Source organism: Corvus hawaiiensis, chromosome 5 (assembly GCF_020740725.1).
Source record: "Corvus hawaiiensis isolate bCorHaw1 chromosome 5, bCorHaw1.pri.cur, whole genome shotgun sequence".
Lineage (NCBI taxonomy): Eukaryota > Metazoa > Chordata > Aves > Passeriformes > Corvidae > Corvus > Corvus hawaiiensis.
The window spans coordinates 72,478,215-72,499,340 of NC_063217.1; the positions used below are offsets into that span (position 1 = coordinate 72,478,215).

General features: G+C 36.8%; 1 long non-coding RNA gene across 1 annotated transcript; it reads right to left on the reverse strand.

Annotated features, from left to right (window-relative positions):
* Nucleotides 1-404: 404 nt before the first annotated feature.
* Nucleotides 405-12,776, reverse strand: LOC125326063. Its single transcript, XR_007203670.1, has 3 exons — nucleotides 12,679-12,776; nucleotides 2,753-2,857; nucleotides 405-487 (listed from the first exon to the last, which is right to left on the reverse strand). It is a non-coding gene; the product is annotated as an uncharacterized LOC125326063 (long non-coding RNA).
* Between the last annotated feature and the right edge of the window lie 8,350 nt (nucleotides 12,777-21,126).

Consider the following 21,126-nt stretch of genomic DNA (forward strand, 5'->3'; position numbering starts at 1 on the left):
AGACCATATTCTTATCTCATGTAAAGTGACTTAACTTGGTTGGGGGAGTCGGGGAGATGTCCTCTTTGGGGACAATCTGTAAGATAGGATGTGCCTTATCTGCCAGCATTACACCATTCCATTTGATTGTGTGTCGTTTGCTGTACCACTATATTGGTTATGTACAGGAGCAGATTCAGCATGTATTGCTCCATGGATATTTGACTAGCCATGGAAAATCACCTCCTGGAAGAGCAGGTGGTAGAAACTGATCTAGGCAAAAGTGAAATGGTGGTGTTTGGAAAAGAAAATGTTTCAAAAGTTTTCCCAAAGCTTACCGTTTCTATTTGTCAATCCAGTGCACATGCCTAGGTCTTGTTGGGTCCCTTCTAAGTTTTGATACTCATGTACCATCCGTCTGCAAAACAGGCCTTTGTGCTTCCATTTTATTGCTTCAATTCTGCCTAAGGACAGTTTCCCGTAGCAGTCTCTGTATTTGCCATCACATCTGTGTGTTCAAATCAAGAAAACACAACATAACCTCCATATTCACTGCAAACCCATGCCTGTGCTACTTATATAGATAAGTTGAAAGCATTTCATGCAGTATGGCAATACAATCTAACAACTTACTGAGCAGAAAAACACCACAGAATTCAGTATTCCTGTTTAACAGGGGAGTCTAGAAATGCATGAATAAACTGGAAATAACTTTAGCCCTGCACAGGGAGTGAAATGTATGTCATTTATACTGTCATGTAAGTGAAAATACAAAAAATTAAGAATATAAGACTATAAAAATATAACAAAAGATAGTTAAATATTACAAGTACAAAAATGTAACTAAGTAGATAGGAACAATCTGAGATTTTCCTCTTTTTTCTTTAAAGCTAAGTTTATTTCCCACTGGAAAAATGTTCATTACAATGGACTGTAATAATATAAATACACATACACGAAAATCAAGTCATACTCTTTAATGTCTGATATAAGATTCCTGTCTAAATAAACCCATCAAGATTAGGTGTGATGGTTTTGTTTCTTTGTGTAAAAGAATCTCTCATGATAATGCCTTATCACAAACCCTACAGAACTTCAGCCCAACACATCTGATACATGAACACACATCCAAGCTCCTGAATTTTCATTCAAAATGAGTCTGCATTTTTGTAACATGATTAAAACACTAACAGTTTCAGGTTAGTCAAAAGAATCTAGGACACGAACAAATACTGCAGTGGATAAAGATTCCTTACCAGGGCTGTTTCTCAAGTGAAAATAAATGAAAACCTTGAGAGCTTAAAATTGCAGCTGTCAAGGAAACTTGCCTGTCTGGGCATTCTGGAGTCACTGTTGCAACTAGGATGGAGAGCCCTTCACACCTGTGCACTCTGTACTCACAGCCAGACCAGGTTTCCTAATTGGCTTGACCCCAGGATTCCCACAGCGGAGACTCAGATATCATGACTCTTAAAATAATTTAATCATGTTGCAATAAGAAAAATAACAGCTCGAGTTCGGTGCCTCGGATGAGGGACCCCAAGCAAAGGAAACCCTGCGTTTTTATACCCTCACAGTCTAAGTGCTTGACAGTCTGGAGCCCTCATCTCCTGCTGTGTCTCCGCTGGTCGCCTGGCACTGATTGTATGCCTCAACAGTGTGAAGTCACCACTCTGTGTCACATTTTCCACGCAGCTCTAACAAAGTAGTTTGCCATACAGTCATGGGAGTTCTCTGCCTTAAAAGCTTCTTATTTTCTCTTGTGATGAATTGCTTCTTACACACATTCCTAGTGACTCTCATAATGTTGATGCTTAGGCTCTAGGCCATCTATGGAGGGCTACCAATGTACATCTCCACTAGAGTTTTTCTGTGTAGGGAAGTCTCAGAAAAAAAAAATGGGCCCACATTATATTTACCAAGGAAGAAAGGAAAATACATCTTTTCCAAAAGATATGGTTCAATAAAAATCAAATGTCAGATATATAAAGATGGAACTTTTTGTGCAATAAAGGAAATGGGAACGAAAACACCACTATGACACCTTGACCATTTGTCAAAACAAATAGTCATGAATGTATTCACCTACCTTGTGCTATATCTCATCTGATAACTAATAAAGATGTGCCTGAATAAGACACATACAGAATGCGCCAAAACAGTCAAAAAAACCCCCAGCACCTCAAATTAATCTTCTAAAACTTCACCTTCTGAAATACATTCATTTGGTCAAATTCACCTACTAATTCCAGTGTTTAAATACGGACTTAGAGTAAGTATGTTCTTGTGCGATACTGTAAATAACGAACATTTATAAATAGCTTCTGTTTCATTACTCTGTGGCTTCCACTGAGGTGCCAAGGATAAGTCAAATTATGAAAGTAATTGTGGATCGTAAAAAAAGAAATAATTAGCTTTGTAATAGAAAAAATTTCTGTAGTTAGTGTAGGATGTTAAAGCCAATTTTAGCTTCGTTAATCGAAGTAGTTATTCAACATCCATTAATTCAGTACCCAGAATTTAAAAGAGGCAACTAATCAATAAAAATAAATGAATATTGATATGGCAGGACTTCTGCAATATTGTATTTATAGTGCCCCTGAAGCCAGTTAGATCCTACATTAAAAGATCAATAAACTAATGCAAAGGCTAACGCCTTGCATCCAGAAAGCCTTGGTGTCAGGGGATAAGGGGAAGGAAGTTAATATTTATTCCTGTGTTTCTGATGAGATTGCAGAACTTTGGTTAAGATTGAAACCAGGACATCAATTACCTTTCCGGTAGAGTCCAATGCTACTTTACAATGTTCGGTCAACATCCATATATTAGGAAAGGGCTTCCTCTTCCCAAATATTTCAGTACTCTCCTCTGTTGTTCACTGAAAAAGAAAGAGAAAACATCTCCTTTTTAATCAGCAACAACACAGCTCTGTAAACTTTGCCCAACTCATTGCTCAGGTTTGGAGGGAGAATTAGAATAAAGTCACATTCTTTTTACTGAATTAAAAAAAACCCCCATAACTAATCAATGAAAATTCCAGGCTGAATAATGTCATACAGAAACTTCAGTAACAGCTATCAAAAAAATCACAGTCAGCACCTCGACCAAATGGTAGATTCTGTCTGATACATATAACGTAAGGATATAATCACACATTCCAAAAAACACGTATTACTGCAAAACTGCATGTAACACTCAGGTTCTCAGAATTTAAAAGCAGGAGTGTTTGTATGGATAGACTTGGACTGGTTTTATTTAAGGATATATGAAAAATAATTAATGAATTTTGCCCTAAAAAATATGACCAGATAATACAACCTCAAAACAAGCATGATTTGATGAAAACCACTTAATTAAAAAAAAAAATCCTTCACTTTCTAATTATTTTTCCCCCCACATTTTTCATGAGATTAAATTTGCCTTAAAACCAGTCAAATCTGATAGCTCAGTACTGTAATGCATGTATTTTACTGTTGTTCGTGAAAAGAGAAGGAAAACAATACAGAAAAAACCCCGATTTTCTATAAGATTGATATCCTTCTCAAGCTGTTTTTCAAAATGATTGTTTCAATAATTTCATCCTCAACAAAACAGTCTCCTTAGAGTTTAAATCAGATTCTTTAAACCACAGTATTTACAAACTTTTCTAGCAAAAATATTTCAGCCTTGCCTACCTTAAAGTTTGTCTTCACCTGAACTTTTATTTTCTGTTTTTCTTGTTTTTGTCTCAAAACCTTGATTTCCAGGTCAATGTGTTCAACAGTAAGGGTGACTTAGTAAGGTAACATTCTTTAGTTTTCTGAGCTGCCTTCCAGTCTACACTATGAAGAGATTTTAAACTGTCTCGCTCCCCTTAATTGCTGATTTAAAGTGATACACAGAAAAAGCTAAACTTTTGATAAAAATATATTCCTAAAAAGTTTTGTATTGCTCAGGTTTTAAAGTACCTAAGAAAGAACTACCTAAAAAATTACTAAATTACTACAGTAATTTGGCCTTGGTCAAAATGATTGACCTAATACAAAAGCATTAATATTAGTGAAGCAAAAAGAAATAAGCAAATCAAAGATTTCCTGACACTTCAAGGTATTTTTCCTTAGGACCATAAACCTTCTCTGTTGGTGTTAAAATTGGCTCTTCCCTCAAATCAAAAATTTTTTGCATTTTCAAAATAATTGACCTGGCGGAAGATTTCGCTGCACACTTAATGTACACACTCAACAGCTTTAATTTCTGCACCTTTGTGCTGGTTTTTAACTGGGATAGAGTTTGCATGACCTCTTATTTAATCATTATTTTACAGTGTAAGTTATTTTTTTGCAAAAAACTGATCTTCAATGGCTATTGTTAGGTAACTAACTGTAAAAGTAATAAAAATATTTATGTACATATGAGCTTCTCAGGCAGCCTGGTCAGCAAATCTTACTTATTAGTACTAGCTATGTATGGATTTGCCAGCTCTACAGAGTTTAATTACAATTTTTAGGTAGCTATGATTGCAGATTGAGACCAGTTCTCATAGCTGGATTTGTTGGGTTTTTTTAAAGAACAAGGATTGGTGTCCTCTGACCTCACCCTCCTTATTTTGATGAGTGTTGTAATCTGTCTTTTAAAAAGGCCACTTTTGTTTAAATAAAGACTTTAAATTCATGTCTGGAAATAGTGTAATCAAAGGAAAAAGAATACAGTCTTTGCTCAAACCTCCAATATTTTGACAAGATATAAGAGCTGATTCTGTTTCTAAATGGTGGTAGTGAAATTAAGATTGATGAGTAAGTATCAGAAGAAAATAACTTTGAGATACATGCAATAGCATTTAATTGCATCATTTAAATTCTTAAGCATTTCAATTTTATATTCATTCAGGGTTTTGCATAATTAATTTGCAGATTTCCAGAACGCATTAGGATGGAACTTTTAAATGGATGGATGGTTATTAATAGATGATATAAATATATTATTCTTTTTTTTTGGTTGTCATTGTAAATTGAACCAAGTACTTCTGAATGAATATTAAATTCAACATCATCCCATGAATTCAAAAGCAAAATGCATCCTCAGTAATAATTTGTTGAAATATAGAATACTTGAAGTGTCATCTCATAGTAAATACTCTGTAAGAAAATGTTAAAAATTGTTAATGTCACACTTCCCTTTTCTCTAGAAACTGGCAGGATCACCCAGGCAAAACTGGATTTCAAGTAGTCAGCCTTTTCAAAAATGTCAATGCCAGGCAGATCTACTCTAGTCCAGAAATAAATTCTCAAAGCTCAGATTACCTAAGCAATACTAAAATCTGCAGTCCAACTGAATGCTGTGTTAGAGAATAATTGCATTTATACCAAAAGGCACTAGAGAAAATATATTAGAAGATTGCCTCAGAGAAACTCCACTAACTCAGGAAGAAAGATAAAGAAGGTAGGGGAAAAAAAGGTAGTCTGAGTTAAGGCCAGGCTCTTTCAAGAGCTATTTCCAGAAGATGACACAAATATTCAAAATGATTCTCATTAATTAAAACTCCAACACTCTGTCAATATATCTCTTTTCAGTGTTTCAATTCTAAGCCTGTGTTATTCCCTATTACTCTGCACAAAATAAATGAAGAAATACCTTGAATCTCAGAACAATTAGTCTAAGTTCACTTCAAATGTGAAAAGAACTGGAAAAAAAGGGAAGAGTTCTGAAAGGGTTGATGACAACTCATCTGCAAGGGAGATCTACAGGTATGCCTCACTGGGAATATGTCACCAAAATAGCCTAGAAAAATCTCAGACACTGCTGGGAAGTTGCTTTTCCATGTAGCTTATTGTTTATAACTATCTGTAGTGGGTCTGGCTGGGCTGAAGTCAATTTTGTTCACAGCAGCCTGTCTGGTGCTGTGTTTGGGATTTGTGAGTGAAACAGTGATGATAAAACACCAGTTTTAAAGGCTGTTGCTGAGCAGTGCTTACACGGCACCAGAGCTTTCTCCTTCTCTCCCTCCCTCCCCCATCAGTGAGTAGACTGGCACTGCACGAGAAGCTGGGAGGGGACACAGTCGCTGCAGATGACCTGAACTGACCTAAGGGAATGGAGGAGGAAATGCAGATGTTCATGGTTATGCCACCCCAAGTAACTCTTATGTGTGTTGAGGTCCTGCTTTTGAGGCAGGAGGCAAACTTCAGCCTGCTGATGGGAAGTATTGAATAAAATCCTGATTTTGCTCTGTCCCAAGGATCACATTACATAGTAACAATTTTGTCTTAATCAAGCAGTTCTTTCTTGACCCTGAATGATTATTGAACGAACACTTCAATTATTAGCACTACTCCCTCATTTAATTCTAAGATGAGGATTCTTGAAAAGCCATGATACACACATGAAATAAAGAAATAAATCCTTTGTAATATTTACTAATCATGGATGGACTAAAAGGTCATCTCAGAAATAGCAGGGGATTTCTCTGGTTGCCTTGTTCTGCATAGAACAGCAGAGCTTGTGTGGACCATGCTACTATCCTAAAAAATCATCTCTAATTTAATTTTAAGACATTTACATCAAGTTTTTCACTTTCACCTAAGCAGGCCATATTTGCAACAGATGATGTTATAATAAAAATTATGGAAAGGGAAGAAACAGAGCAGTATTAAGCCCAAAGTGTTTCCCAGAGAGCAAGAACCCTTCAAAACACCCTTTTCCTGATTTTATATTCACCTAATTAATCTGATGAACCAATAAGAATTTCTTTCATGTACGTCTGATGGACTAAAGCGTTGCAGTAGCTGTTGTGAGGCAGCCTGAATATCCAAGCCTAGCAGTTCCATAGTAAATCCGTTTGTTTAAAGGCAGATACACAGCAAGTGGGGATAAGGCAGGATATTTTAAAAGGACATGCCTTGAACTGATGTTTTCAGGCTTACAATTAAATGGTGGGAGGACAACCATCCATGTGGAAGCTATTCCTTCCAGTATAGTAAGGCAAAAAAGGAAGACAAGCACAGAGACTGAACGGCAGTGCAAGAAATAGAGTGACGTGTCGTATTTTAAAAAGCGCTAATGAGAAAGTAAGAGGCTCATGCTGAACCAGGCTTCACAACCAGCAGTAAGTTTTAAACCTTTTATATTACACCATCTTGAATGAATGGAGAATCACCCTTGCACTCACTGCCAGTTTTATGCCTTCATTTTTCTCCTTTAGATGATGGCCAAATATTTCCACAAACTGCCACTTTCCAGCTGATTAATCTATCAGTTTTGCATCTACACAATCAAACTAAGCAGTCCTCAGAAATTTGCTGTGTGAATGATGGCCTCGGTGTTCTGGCTGCAGTGAAAGCCTTTTACTCATGAGCGGTCTGCACCGCTTTAGCAGCCTTCATAGACTTCCACAACTAAAGCCAGGATGGTTTTTATTCCATTTCTTGTTTTACTTCTTCACCTCCTTTAGGCACCATCCCCTTCACTTTCGATGTCCACACTCCTGCCTTTTCACTACATTTATGAGAAGAAGTGAAGTCACAATGTGCTTCCCAAGCTCTAAAGCTTCTTCTCTACAGGAATAACCGGGATAACCACTGGTCAGTAAAACACGCCAGGAGCAGAACTGAAATGTCACAAATCCTACTCCAGTTCTTGCTGGGTTGCACAGACTGAACACATGATAAAGCACAGCATTTTTCATTGAAGAAACAAATGGAAATGGGTTAATTGAAAAAAAGTTACATAATTGACTGTTGAGTAAATCCCAAAGTGAATTAGGTGATTCATTGTGGAATTTTTACTTTTTTTAACTGCAAGTCTGTTATCCTGACCAGTATAATCTAAATTTTAATTTTCTTTCACTTCAGGAGATCTGCTTTTTCAATGCAAATATAAAATATAAATTTTTTTGTACTTTCAGGCTTTTTGGATGAGCTGTGTACTGGCCTAAGAGCACCAGACTCATCCTCAAAGCACTTGCTGCTGGCTTCCAGCACCTTTGCTAGTCATGCAGTGATAATTTCTAATTCCTGCTCCTGATGATTGATTACACTGCATTGATACAGAGCCAGAACACCCTGAATTCTATCTTGTCTTGTCCAAACCTGATTTCCTGATCCATCAGCACAATTTACAATGAGGTACGTACTGATTTGCCAAGCATGGATTTCTGGCCTGCATGACTGAGGAGGAGGTCACACTCATCATCCCTCTCCTGGTCCCTGCTAGGATGAAAACTACCTATGTCACACCAATGAGCTGCATTAATCAGAGAGATGAAATAATAACTTAAAATAGATATTTTGAGCTCACACCGGTGAATTAAAAATAGCTCAGTACTCTTCAATTCTATCCATTGCACATTCTTTAGCTATTTACAAGTTGTGTTCTCTAGGCCAGAGTCTGGGATAACATCTGGCTGAAAAACAGGTTTCTTAGAGGTGGATTGGCCCTTAATTTTCAGGATAGACTATGTTACTGCTGCTCCTGAAAATGTGTAGTCCATTAAAGCAGGTAATGAAAAACCATCTGTCTATGGTAGTAATCTCCAGTGAAAGCAATCTTGCATAGAAGTCCATACTCTCCCACTGGATGCTTTAATGAAAAAAAATAAAGCAGCTGGAACACAATCCCTAAATATTTCTTGATTCTCCAAAATAAAGAAATTCAGAGAACCCAAATGCCCTCCAGAGGCAGATTGCTCCTCACAGTAAGGCATTCTGTTAAGGGACAACTGTTCAGTTTCCAGAGGAGATGGCGGAAATTTAGCTGCAAGGTCCAATCCAGTGTTTATGAACCACCAGTCAGAAGACACACCTTAAAAATCTATTGTTCAGGGGTAGCTTGTAGGCACCAAGTGAGGTGCTGACAGGGATCTAATTTAAAGAAGTCATCCTAGCTCCAAATATACACAATAGAATCTATAGTCAAGAAGAGCATAAGAATAAAAAAGTTGAATTTTTACGTGAAAATAATGAAATATTGTTCTTACATAGGAGATGTTTTATAGGGAAAAAAGAAGCATTTTTACAGTGGAAACACACAATCTATTCAGTGCTACCAGGAAAACGATGAATCTACAGATACCTTGAAACCATGAAACCTCTCAAGTACAATGATAAGGACTGACAAATAAAAAGCCAAAATATATTAAGAAGGTACTGGGAAAAACATATCCCTTACCTCACGAAAAAAAAAGGAAAACCAGAATATTGGCTGAGATTATCAGTTCCAGTGTACCCACTCTATATTTTTTCTGAAAATCAGAATTATGTTAAGTATATTTTGCCCTGAACAATTTTAAGCCGGTGAAACACCTATAGAATTGGACCATTTAGATTAAACTAAGAATGAAAGCAGAATTACACAGTTTCAGTCAAGGTCTTGATGACCCTATTTCATTTTTAGGTTTTGCTTCTGTCATGTCCCTGCCATTTCTCCTTTTTTTCTTTCTTTTAAAAGTACCCTTGCATTCATCATCCCCAGCTGATCTTCTGGGAAGCTTTCAAGTGTGGAACTGGAGCCAGAGAGCTGCTGAGTCTGTGTTCAGAGCTGAGGCTGATCTAGCTACAGTGAGGAGACAACTGTCTGGCTGCAGATGGGCAGAACTGGCCAAGTTCCATCTCCACACATGGAATGCTGACGGGTGAAGTGAGACCTCCTTTTAGCTAGGATACTTCACTGGAAAATAAAGTTGAGCTGCAAACTACATACTGAGAAAGGCTTCTCTATTGCCTTTGTGTAAAAACATGGGAAGATCTCCTGGTTTTCTCTCTGTGAACACAGATTCCTGACAGATTTTCATGGGCCATGGCAAGAATAATGTACACAAGGTTTTGAAAATGCTGATAGTACTTTCAGCTGCAAATTGCTACAACAGAGTTCTAGTACAGAGGAACATCCAGATGTGCCAAAAAACATGGGAGTTCCCTGTCTGCAGTGCCAAGAATCTTATGCAGTTTTAGAGATTGAAGAATTTTTTAAAGCCAATTCCACACAGTGAATTTCTATGCCCTTAGTTGTTGTAAAGTGATGAGGCAATAACAAAGTTCAGGCCAAGAACTGCAGTGCACAGACAAAACTTAATGGAATACAGAAAAAATGAATTGCAAAAACTGCTGTAATTTAAATATTGCTGGGTCTCAGTGTGATCAACGTAACACCAAAACATGCACTGAAAATTAAAAACAAAACCAAACGAAGAATGGTAGAGAGCAGAAAAGGCAAAAGTCAGTGGGTCACTACCAAGAGGAAACATGGGAAAAAAAAGGCAAGGAAAACCTTGACTGAGAAGAAATGATCAGTGGGAATTCTGAATTGAGCCTCGTATTGTTTCTGTGTCTAGCAAATGTATTCAGCAGACTTACATTGCAATACCACTGTTAATCTGCATAGGTAACACTGTAGAGATTAAATGGTTACAAGTTAAGCCTTCACACAAAATTATCTCACTAAGACTTCCCAAAAAGACTTTCCTGAACTAGGAGTCCCCAGCACGGAATTCATGGACAGGATTTCAAAAGAACATTACATATTTGTTATTACATAACAAGGTTTTTGACAGAACTGATATTACTCTATTACTTTGTAATACACTAATTTTGAGCCAGTTTTTGTTTTCTTCTCTTTTATTATGTTTTTATGAATGAAAAGCAGAATATTAAGCCCAGTTATCAGTATAAGGTTGTTCTAAAGGTTTTTCAGAACTTGAGAGAGTATTAAAAATTTCCCAAGGTCTTTCCTCTAAAATTAGATGAAAATCATACTCTAGATCAGGTAACTTTTTCTCTGGAAAATGTTCAAATCTAGCAAGAACCTTTGAGAACGTACTGGAATTATTTAGAAGTTAGGTTAGCAACATGCAAGCAAATAAAAAAAAACAACTCAAACCTTTTTTCCCCCCACACTCAGAGACCACAGTAAACTTCTTTAAGAGTGAGGAATTACCACAGACTTTTTAAAATAGCCTTTTTGCTTTAAACCAGCAGCCCTACCATCTGTTCTATGCTAATTAGGAATGCAAAGAGAACACATTTCACAGTTACATCAGCACATAGTAAGATTAAACTGTTTAAATGGCTGGGTAGAAGCTTCCCATGCTCATACAATGATATTTCCAGCTGTGTTTCCCATGTTTGTGACACATATAAGGAGAAATGATATCCTAGATGACACGAAAGCTTTAGAGTTATTAAATGTTTCTTTGTATGCACTATTAGATAGAACGATCTGTCAGTTTAGGACTGCTGTTGGTTCTTTTGAATCTGGACCAGGAACTTAGAGCAAAAGTGAAGAGACAGCATAAAAGACAACAGTGTAAATTTATTTGGAATTAGAGCAACATCTTTGAGTGAAAGAATCTACTCAATATATCATTACTACCTTAGCTGCTAGAAATTAGTATGAATTATAAATACTGAGATATTACTTTTATTAATATCTGGGAAATGTAACAGGCAGTGGGGAATGCTTAGGTGAAAAAACAACATCTGGCTGGCAATAATCACAAATGATACTATTGCTTTAAAAAGTAAAGTTAGTTGTGTCTGAATCTGCAAAAATCACAAATGCAGAATGTAATGGGTGAAATAATAACAGATATTTGAGAAGTAATCAAAAATAAGAACAGATATTTAAATATATGAAAAGCAGTCAGACTGAAATAAAAAGAACATGCTTGCAACACTGAGAGAGAAAAATCGGACAAGCAAAACAGTTCCTTGTCTTTTATGGAAGATGAGTACTGAGACTGTAACAAAGCAACATTGCCACTAGACTTCCACAGGCTGATGTAGGTTCAGACTGAAAATGGGAACAACTGTGGTTTAAGTAAGAAGATTTGTAAGCCATGTATAAGAAAGTTCATAGAATCCTCCAGACTTCTGACTATTTAGCAGTCATTAAACGTGCAGGAGATAGATAATAGACGGCACATTTAAAAATGTATTGGTTAAATTAGTTAGAAATGCAAAGACTGTATAAGATTGCATTTAGTGTTGGAGATGCTATGTTAGATTTAAAGGGAATTGTCAGTTTCTGCTTTTCCCTGTTTCTTTGGGTTTTTAAAATAAAATTCCTGCTTTATAAATATAATTTGCTTTATAAAAAACCCCTCAGAATAAGTACCCGTACACATTGTATAAATCGATCATTTTCTTCTACAAGTTTCATACCAATGCTGCTGTGATATTTCTCTGTTCCATTTCAGCAATTATCTATAACAAAGAAATGCATTCACAATTTGTCTAGTGTACTATGCACAGGTAGTGCAAGTTTTTTATTGTCAGTCTCTGAATACTTTCCCCAAACTTATTTAGACTGAGAATCTAGTGATGCCGACCTGGTTTTAAACCACTTTTCGTGCTGATCCGCCTTCTACCAGCATTTAAGGAACATCAGAAAATATTCTCCTTAAATATTCTAGGAACCCTGAAGTGTCTGTTCTGTCGTCTCTGTTAAATGGGACTTTCTGAGGGTGTTTTATTCTGGTTTGGGGGGCTGAGGGAGGCACCCCATGGAAGGGCTGGTTCAACTTGGCAGCCCTGTTAGGACACGGCACCGGCTCCTCCCATGGCTGCCCACAAGGCTCTGAGGGGGCTGTTGGAACCAAAGTAAAGAAAGACAGAAAGAAAGAAAGACAGAAAGAAAGAAAGACAGAAAGAAAGAAAGACAGAAAGAAAGAAAGACAGAAAGAAAGAAAGACAGAAAGAAAACACACAAAAAACGACCGCTGAAAACTACCTTGCCAAACGCAATGGAGTGAGCAGACACTCACCTGGAAGGTTGTCGGTGAGTCTCCACCTGCTTGCCGATCCTGAGGCGAGGCTGAGAGCGAGAACGCCGCCCTTTTCGAAGGCTTCCGCGGGCGGGACCGCCCTTCCCTCACAGTTTCCCGCCCTTTGGAAGACTTCCGCAGGGCGGGAAACTGTGAGGGAAGGGCGGGCCCGCCCTTTCCGAGACTTTTTAGTCCCCCGTCTCTCAGGGCCCTTGGCTGTGAGGGGGAGGGTGGAGCGCTCACTCCTCAGGGCTGGCGAGAGGCGCTGGCGTTCTCCTGGCAGGTTGGTGGGACCTTGCTGGCTGTGAACACGGTGTGGCTGGTAAGAGTTTTCTCCCTCCTCTGCCTCAGGAAAGAAGAAGTTTGTTTTTAAGAAGAATAGCGCTCTGAGGGGCTGTTAATGGCGGGTCCGCGTCGTCTCCTCTTACGGCTGCCTTGCTTTGGGCTGTGGCACTGACTGAGGTGCGAGGTCACTCCTTTCCTTCTGCTTGTGGTTATACGCATATATATGTATGAATTTTTACATATATATATATATATATATATACATACACACGTGTTTGTCCGCCCCTGAGTTTGGAGAAAAGACACTGCTGAGCACTTTCAGGCAGGTGAGGGTTAACCCTACTTGTCAATCTGGTGTGTGAGGGATAATTGTTTCCCTTATCTTATATCCTTAATATACGAACCAGCAGGGTGCTAATAAAAGAAATAGCTATTACTAAAGCTTTTTGCTCTCACAGAAGAAAACAAGTCCATGATTTTGGTTTTATCTGACCCCAGCATTGCCTTGAGGGAGTGGGGTGGGTTTAAAGGAGCTATTAAAATTATTGCTGGGAAATGAAATTTGATTAAAAAAGCAGCAGCCTCATGGCTTTACAAAAGCATTTTGGTAAAATAGTGCTGTTTCAGGTTGTTACTTGAGCTCTGGGTGCTTCTTTATTGAAGGTATCTACTTAAAATATTACAGATATGAAATGGAAAACTGCCTTTTATTATTCAATATTTGAACAGCAAATACAGGCCACTAGAAGGTAAAAGGTTTGCCTGCCCCATTGGTAAATGCTTATTATTTCTGTAGCATAAATGGCTCTTACACAGCAGTATGATATTATTTTTATAACTTTGAATTTTTTTTTTTTTTTTTGTTACTATTCCTTCTGGTGATTATAATTAGGCAGGAAAAAAGTGTGTGTGTTTTGTTAGGGGTTTTTTGTTTGTTTATTTTGAAAGGGGGCTCAAAAATGTGAATTGCTGGTACTTTCTCCTTGAAACTGAGCTACCAAAGCAATCCTTGCCTGGAAATAAATACTTGTAATTGCTACCAGCCTTCCAAGGGAAATTACGTGGTAGTCCTTGACCCTCCCAGGGTTCAAGTAGTAGCATCAGCTAAAGAGGTGTTAGAAACGCCATCTCCAATGTGATTTTCATTCTACAAAACCAAATTATATATAGTGGATATAAGCATATTTTATTTGCTGGCATTTATTCAGCTGAATAAAAAGAAGTCATGTTAGAAGGAGAGATTGGGAGAGTTGCTTGAAAGTAGAAAGTGTGGGTTGAGAGCAAGCATCAAATGGTGTATAGGTAACTTCCATGCACACAACAAATAGTAATCTTGTATTAAATAGCATTAATGATGTCAGAAAGGAAAGTTTCAGACATTAACATTTTATGTGCATGTGTAAATGGTTCTTATGGCATCAACTAGAAAATGTTCAATGTTAATACTTTTATTACATTGATTTTATAGAATTATGTTCCCTGAAGGCCTTAGGGAAGCTGCCAATATTTGACATGACTTGTATTTTGTTATGATCAGATCAAGCTTTTAGTATAAAGCTCAGTTAATACTGCCAGGATATTTGGCTGCTATGATAGATTAGTATCCTTCAGTTTTTCCATATGCTTTTGTCTGTTGCAGCTCTTTTAAGAAATGGGCTTAATTAGTGCTAATAAAAGTGAGACAAACAAGAATGCTCAATTCTTTGCTGGAAATATTTAAGTGGAAGTGTGAATCTCTGTGAAAGGTAGTAGTACATATTTTCTCGTTTCAGACTGTTTTCAAACAGCTCACTTGGCTTTTCAGGAGAATCCTGCAGTTTTCAAAAAAAGCACCAAAAAATTTGAGTTTGTGCCATAAAATTCAGAATAGCTGAGGTTCGACCCCCGTGCTTTACTAAAAGGGTGTCCTGTATTTCCTTGCCTTAATTCATGCTGTGATTTTGTGTGTATAACAGCAGTAAATTCACAGTGTTACTGTAAAACTTCTCTGGTGGATGCCAACTTCACCATTTTCAGGTAAGTGCTTGGAAGGAGAGCTTTGTTTTCGTTTCTTTTATTGTTTAGGTCTGAAGTTAATACAAAGTAACAGATAAAAATGTTGCAGTGGTTGGCTGCTTGTTACTGTTATTAGTGTTACAGTGTTATTTCTCTGCCAAGGAGCGTTTCTATGTGTGCTGTGCATGGGTGCAATTCTGGAGATACGGGTGGCAATCAAGATAACTTTGAGTTTTATGTTCTTGCAGTTTTTCAAACACTTAAATAGCTCCTACAGCCACGTTTTACTTGTCTGTGAGCTACTTGGAACTTGCTGGAAATGGCAGGCTCCAAGCATGCAGGTGGGCAGGAATCACAGCAGGGCCACCAGGTTAGAGGATTGTTTGCAGCTCATTCAGCAGTTACTGGATTGGCTATTCTCTTTATAAAGATGCCAGATTTGGGGGCCCAAAGTGGGTATTTAACTACAGGGTCTGAGTATGAAACCTTTGTCTGGAGTGCCAGATTTGATGGTATTGGCTGTGTGGTTGACTATAGTCAACCCACGATGCTTGGTAAGATTTGCCTCATGATTGATTGTGTCTCTCAGAAAGAAAATATGCCTTTATAAGACTTCAAGTCTTTCTAAATCTATAACTTTAATGAACACTGGCTATTGTATTTACCCATTTATGTCTCACTGTTAATAAATTTAGAGTTATTCAGATATATTAAAGCAAACCCAGACCTCTCTAGCTTATCTGATAGAGAAATGAAGACCAACAAGTCAGTAATTCTCTACATGTAATGTGTTTTAGTAGAACTACATTACATCATCCTGGTTTGTGATGAGTGATTTTTAAGTCTGAAGTAGACCATGAGGAGTATAAAATCTTTCATGTTTACAATTCTGTTCTGTATTGATATTCATTAAAGCTGAATATTCATTACAGTTTCTACTTGAAAAGGATGCAAGTATGCTGCCAGTGTAGCACAATTTTTCAGCTGAAGTTTTAGGCAGAAAGGTGATAATGTCTGTGCATGCAATGAAATTGATGCTGTGTTGCAGAACTTCTTTTGGCGACACAAAATAAGGGTGAATTTCTACCTGCTTTTATTCTCCTAAGTTAAAGGAGAGAAGACAGAAAAAGTTAAACATTAAGGTAGTGTTTATTTCATACTTATCAACCAGTAGATAAGCTTTTTCAGACTGATACTTGAAAAAAAAATTGCTTTAGTGTGCATGTTCTCTATTGAGTGAATACAAAAGAAAATAATTTGTTTGCCAAGAAAATAAATGATACGACACAAACTAAATCAGTTCCTCGTATTTTTCTTCTGGCTGATTGATGTCTGACAGGACCTATATTCTGTCTTGCCCATGACTAAAACAAAAAATGAAATATTTTCTTGTCTTTAATGGCAAATATTTATTCCTGTATTCTTGTTATTTTTTTACCTTATCTGAGCTGTGCTGGCTTTTCTACCTTTTCTCTGCAGCAGCCATCTTTGCACAGCTCAACTGAGCTGTTTTGGCTGAGCAAGGCAGGGAGGAAAAGGAAGCAGAGACTCCTAACATTTTTCTCATGTACCTACAATGGGGGGTGCCCTTGCTATCCTGCTTAGGTCACTGTGTTGGATGGACAGGATGGGTACATATCCTAAAATAACATTCACAGACTTTGATAGAATTAAAAATGGGCTCTCCTCAGAGATAGCAAGTATTCAAGGTCTAAATTCATACAAATGTGGTAGTCTGTATTATCTCTTGTATTTACCTAGGAATATGAAAGCGTTGCATAAAATAAAAACATTAAAAAAATTAATTGGTTCATCTATTCTTGTCTATATTGTGGGGCTAGCTGGTAACACTGTAATTATCTCATGCAAAAAAATCTTGCTTTCAGATAATTACACACTTTTTCAGCCCTGGTATAATGCACAAGACTATCACTATTAAATTATAGGACTAGATTAAATGTGAAATGCAAACTTTCAAAGGAATTGGCTAGCTCTGAACAGGGGCATTATTTTATTAATCTGAAAGCATAATAAACCTTTCACTTCTACAGTACAAATGCATCTGCATAATTGCTTACTGCTGTTGGGTATTTTTCTTCAACAAAGCCAATAATTTTAGAATGCCTAAATAATAAAGCTTTTTCATGGTTAAAAGGAAGGTTGGAGTAAGATTTGGCATGGTCTTAATCCTGTTTTGAACTCAGGGTCTAAAATGTATTGTTTCTTTTAGGAATAATAGGCAAATTATAAATATACTTCAAGGACTGCATTATACATACATTCTTTGCTTGATTCTTTCCCTAATTTTCTCATTTTAAAAAGCCAGAGGTTTTTCAGTTTTGTGCTATTTTTCTCTTAGAACTGCCATTTTCTATTAAACCTAGGAGATCTTTACATTAGGCTCACAGATGTGCTAGGGTTTAATAATACAAATATGTATGATTTCTTTTTAACTTGGCTATTACTAGTAATGTGAATATTTAGGAACTAATTTTAAGTGTAATAGGTAGAAGTTTTTTTTCTCGTGGAATTTCCTATTAAGAAGGAATAATGCATTAAATAATGGAGGTACAACCAACAGCCCTTTCTTGGACCCCGTAATTTTTGCTTCGCTTAGGTTTGCCTGTTGTACTTCCATGTTATTTAGTAGAGATAACTATTGCAGTGCTCAGTGTATGATATGCCTTGAATGACAAGAGCCATAGTATATAATTTAGTACTTAACTTAGAAGCAGCTTTTGTGCTGTGAAAGTGCCATAGGGGAAGGCAAATCCACTGTAGGAATAAGGTGCACAGAGGCTGATTTTGCAACAGATTACATGGCTGTTCCCATTCTCAGCAGGCAAAGAAAATTCTGTTCAAATGACTGAATTTTCAAATTAAGGAGAACTGAGTCTTCTGTTTTATAACTAAATGCACTGCAATTACGACTGTAACACTGGAAAGAGAAAAGCAACCAGCAGTAGACGAAGATATGTGCCATGAATCCACTGGGTTAAGAATGGCATGAGTGAATTTATTCTTTTTCTTGGAACAATGTGAAATAAACAGGGAGTTGCTTAATAAAAATCCTTCATAGCACACTGCAGAAAAGAGCCATTATTAACCTCTGTAATGAAACAAGTCAGATTCTGTTGAACAAGTTTGTATTCCTGCTGAAATTGAACATTCATCTACAACTGTTTCTAGTTATTCCTCACATCAGAGATGGTAAAATGCCTGTAAAAATTGAGGGATCTGCAATGAAAAAGACTCATTACAATATGGTACCTTCTTCATTTCCCTGGATTTGCAGGGCTGTTTGTGCCATTATTTCCCTGGATTTATTTCCTGAGTGCTGTTCTTCCCAGTCACAGATGTCTGAAGCTGTTTGTTGATGAGTTGGCCAACCTTATTGTGCCAAGGTTGTAGTAAGGAGACACAGTTACTGAGGTGTCTTTAACTTTGTTGAACTGCCTCAGAAGATTTAGTTTTTTACCAAATAGAAGAATGTATTTCTTGCTCTAGGAGGTGTCTTCCTGTAAAAGGACGAATATGGTCACTTACAATCAAGAGGGGGCTTCAGGCTGGGGATGAAGGCTGGATGTTTTGAGGCTCTCATGAAAAACTCCTTTCTCAGGGTCAATTTTTTTTTTTCTGATTTGAAAGCTGTCTTAATTGCAGTTCACTGATCCTGTTCTTGAGTAATACAGTCCTTTCCTGATATAAATATGATACCGCTTTTCAGGTGCCCTCTATGTTGCTGTGCCACTGAAAGAAGCTGACAGTCCCTAGATACCAGAGATTGGGTAAATGAACTCCTTTGTGATCTTCCAGTCCCTTTTGATGTAGAGCACCTGTAGGAAGAATGTGACATGTTTAAACTATACTGCTGCATTCTGGTGGTCTTTGGCATTCAGGATCTGGTTCAGGAACTTTGGGTAGTTTAATGCTGCCCACCTAGACCTCAGCCTAAATCAAAGATGCATGCCTACATATTTGCAATACTAATTATAAGAAATTTCTTGCTATGGTAAAATTCTGAGGCTGGGTATAGCACTCTTTGAATGCAGTCTGTGCAAGAACAATTTAAAATAAATTGTTCTTTCTATCACAAAAGAAATTTGTACAAAAATTGGCATGTTTCACATTATTTTCATAATTTACTGACTCCTGTGAATAATTTTGAATCAAGACTAACAACTGAATGTTAGAAGACATGATGAAATCCTACCAGAATCCTGGCGGGTTTTACAAGACAGTATTTTATGGTTAAAAATATAAAGTCTGTAGTAAAATTAGCTTGTCCTGCAGCAATCTCCACTACAATTAGATATCATTAATAATTCAGTGTTGAAAAAGTTTGCATAAGAAATACAGAGCATTAATATTTTATTGTTGCTAATACGCTTTGCTTTCTGTTCACATATTCTGACTTGAGCAAGGGAAAAGTGGTTTTTAACAGTTTTTTTTCCATATGAGTAGAGAAATATTAATCACTTTCTCAGGAAACTCCCAGGGGAACTTGCACATGGGTAAAGCTTATTTTAAAGCTTTTTTTCTCATTTAGGTTTGTTCTGATTAACATTATATGAGCCTTTTCCTTTAAATTCAGTGTGTGAAATCTTATTCTGCCAAAGCCCAAGGCACAAATTCCCTGGTTATATTTGGAATGAAATTCTGACCCTATTAATAATCAAAGATTTGACAAATGCCAAACTGCTGAATGAGATCAGAACACGAAAAGTCCTTCCATGTAACTAATTTCTAACAGCTAATCATTGGAGTTCTTTTCACTAGCTGGAAGCCACCCAGCCTCAGAAAATGTTCACCTGTATAACTTTATCAAACGTAGTTGCATGGACTTTGGTGATGACTCACAGTGGCTGATATAATTTGACACAGTAAAGGAATCTGTCAAATCAAAATCAAAGCAGAAGGGAGTATTTTTGTATTTCAGAGTAGAGCTGAGGCAGGAAGATTTGTGTGCTCTGCTGCTGGATGTACACGACATCATGTAAGCACGAACCTGTCTATGAAAAGCACCATCAGAAACCAGAATCTTTGTGAAACTTTAGAAACTGAGTTTTAGATACAGTCCCAAAAAACCTACCTTAAAAACAGACACAAAACTTGTTTGAGGTCAGTAGGTATGAGTTAGTGGCAGAGATAGTCTGATAGTATTGTTGTTTCATATGATTAATTTATTCCTCACAGATATGTCAAGTGCTTTCTTTCTACTGTGAATTTTTCATTAAGATTACTTTGAAATAGTCTTGGCTCTGTAATTACCTATTCTGATCACCAATAAAGGCATTAGTCTTATGTCTAATTGTAATTTCAATGAAGTTATGATTTCATAGCTATTTAACTGTAAAAAGAGTTAGTAAGGCATTGTTTATGGAATTCTACTGCACCCATAAAAAAGGCTATTTCTGTGAAAGATAAAAATGCTATTGCTTTGAGTTCTCATTGAAATGAGAATCCCTTTTCATTGCAGCGGTAACTACAACTTATGGTCATTAAGTCTCAAAAGAATCCTTTATTACCTCCCCTCTTTACTTTTTAAGCTGACATTCTGTAGGAATAAGTAACATTCAAAGATTTTGTGACAGTGTAAAGCTATTCTAACAAGTATTTGATTAAGCTAATGTAGTACTAATCTGTCAATTTTTTGCCTTAACAGTATTATCTGGTTAATCTTTTACTGATTGTGTTTCCTTGATTTTAAAAAAAATCACTATTTTTACGTTACTAAAAAATGCTTTTTTAGTACAAATATGCCACATTCACTGTATTAAAATGGCATTGCAGAGGATAATTACTCTAAAGATTTATTTACTCAAAAATATTCTAAATTACCTAATTCATTAATTCCCACCTTATTAATGTCCCTGTCAGCATTTAAGACCAGCATGACTAATCAGATGTCAACAAAACGCAATTACTACCAAGTGAAAAGTAATTTTCATCCTTATGTTTTTAATGAGCCTGATACAAAGCAAATCTCCTGTAATTGCAGTGTTCCTCAGCTACTCACAATAAAGTTATGGCTTGGGCTTTCCATCACTACAACTACTTTGCAGAAGAGACTTGAGGTACTGAATTCCTTTCTTTTTTCTTTTTGACTCAATTTTATGGGTAAATCAGCTCCC